Source organism: Sesamum indicum, linkage group LG5, assembly GCF_000512975.1.
Source record: "Sesamum indicum cultivar Zhongzhi No. 13 linkage group LG5, S_indicum_v1.0, whole genome shotgun sequence".
NCBI classification, from domain to species: domain Eukaryota; kingdom Viridiplantae; phylum Streptophyta; class Magnoliopsida; order Lamiales; family Pedaliaceae; genus Sesamum; species Sesamum indicum.
This window is the reverse complement of record NC_026149.1, coordinates 13,178,023-13,180,602: the sequence shown is the minus strand read 5'-3', so window position 1 is coordinate 13,180,602 and position 2,580 is coordinate 13,178,023.

Sequence of the window (2,580 nt, the reverse complement as noted above, 5' to 3'; positions counted from 1 at the left end):
TTTTGATCATCCCAGAATCTATACCCCAATTCGTCAGTCCCATACCCACTGAATGTACATTTAATCGACTTAGCATCCAGCTTAGTCCGATCATCGTTCAAAATATAGGCTGAACAACCAAAAGTACGTAAGAAAGAAAGATCCACTTTCTTACCACTCCATACCTCTTCTGGTATCCTGTTGTTCAACGGGACAGAAGGCCCTCGATTGATCAAGAAAGCAGCCGTGTTGACTGCATCTGCCCAAAACATCTTTGGCAATCCGCTCTTCAATCGCATGCATCTCGCACGCTCATTCAGTGTTCTATTCATCCTCTCAGCAACGCCATTTTGCTGAGGTGTCCCTGGGATTGTTTTCTGCATTCGGATTCCATGGTCGGCGCAGTAATTCTTGATACCTTCACTGCTGTACTCGCCACCATTATCCGATCTGAGACATTTCACTTGTAGACCTGTCTCATTTTCCACTAGTGCCCTCCATCTCCTGAATGTATCAAAGGCATCAGATTTTCTTTTTAAGAAATACACCCATACCTTTCTAGTGGAATCATCGACGAATGTCATGTAGTACGTTGATCCACCAAGAGATGACACTGGTGCTGGCCCCCACAAATCGGTGTGAACAAGCTCCAACTTTTCTTTCCTCGGAGTTCTTCCTGTGGTCAAGAAGCTCACCCGCTTCTGCTTTCCGAACACGCAGTGTTCACAATGACCCACCTCCACCGATTTTAACTCGGGCAACCGTCCTTTCGACTTCAGCACGTTCATTCCTTTCTCGCTCATGTGGCCCAAGCGATTGTGCCACAGGTTAGCCTGCGATACAGTTCCTGCAAAGGGAATGTTTAAACTGGATCCTCCCGCCATGTGTCCTCGTGCCAAAGTCATTGCTCCCCGACTGATCTTCCACTTCGCGTCTCCAAACGTCGTGTGGAATCCATCACTATCCAGCTGTCCGACTGAGATCAAGTTCCTCTTCAGTCCTGGTATGTGTCCCACATCATGTAGGGTCCAGCATGACTCATTCGTTGATTTGATCCGCACATCTCCCTTTCCTACAATCTTGAGGGGTTTATTATCTGCAAGATAAACTAAGCCAAAATCACCTGAGGTGTATGGCTCCATGATGTCTTTGTTGCTGCATGAGTGGAATGAGGCCCCTGAATCCACAACCCAATCATCGGAAGAACTACTCACACTCAACAAGAGTGCATCCATGATCTCTTCCGTCGCGGCATTCGCTGTCCGGCCCTCCTTTTCCTTCTTTGGCTCATTCGTTGATTTGATCCGCACATCTCCCTTTCCTACAATCTTGAGGGGTTTATTATCTGCAAGATAAACTAAGCCAAAATCACCTGAGGTGTATGGCTCCATGATGTCTTTGTTGCTGCATGAGTGGAATGAGGCCCCTGAATCCACAACCCAATCATCGGAAGAACTACTCACACTCAACAAGAGTGCATCCATGATCTCTTCTGTCGCGGCATTCGCTGTCCGGCCCTCCTTTTCCTTCTTTGGCGCCCGACATTCGCTTTTCATGTGTTCGGGTTTTCCTTCTTTGGCGCCCGACATTCGCTTTTCATGTGTTCGGGCTTCTCGCAGTTCCAGCACACCATCTCTTTCTTGCCCTTGTTCTTCCCCCTGGACCTTGACCTTCCACGGTATTTACCCCGTGTGTCAGGTTTCCCTCTGGACTCTGTATGTAGTGCAGAGCCAGATGATCCACCCGTTTGCTTTCTACGGGTTTTCTCGTTCAACATCATGTCCCTGATGTTGTCGAACTTCATCTTCTCCTTCCCAGACGAAGTGCTTACCGAAGTAACAACCACATCCCAACTGTCAAGTAAAGATGAGAGCAAAATTAACGCTTTTACCTCATCGTCAAACACGATATCCACAGACGCCAGCTGTGTCGTGAGTTGGTTGAAGTCATTGAGGTGATCGGCCACCGACTTCCTCTCCTCCATCTGCAACCTGAATAGTTTTTTCATCAGCATAACCTTGTTCATTGCTGAGAGTTTCTCGTACATATCGGCAAGAGTCTGTAGGACTTCCTTCGTGCTCTTTGCTCCCTTCACATGATAGGCGACATTCCGATAGAGCGACAGGATTATTGCGCTAATCGCCCTTCGATCGAGCACCTTCCATTCTTCATCACTCGTCTTCTCGGACTTCTCTGCAAGTGGTTCGTACAGGTCCTTGTTGTCGAACTTCATCTTCTCCTTCCCAGACGAAGTGCTTACCGAAGTAACAACCACATCCCAACTGTCAAGTAAAGATGAGAGCAAAATTAACGCTTTTACCTCATTGTCAAACACGATATCCATAGATGTCAGCTGTGCCGTGAGTTGGTTGAAGTCATTGAGGTGATCGGCCACCGACTTCCTCTCCTCCATCTGCAACCTGAATAGTTTCTTCATCAGGATGACCTTGTTCATTGCTGAGGGTTTGTCGTACATATCGGCAAGAGTCTGTAGGACTTCCTTCGTGCTCTTTGCTCCCTTCACATGATAGGCGACATTCCGATAGAGCGACAGGATTATTGCGCTAATCGCCCTTCGATCGAGCACCTTCCATTCTTCAT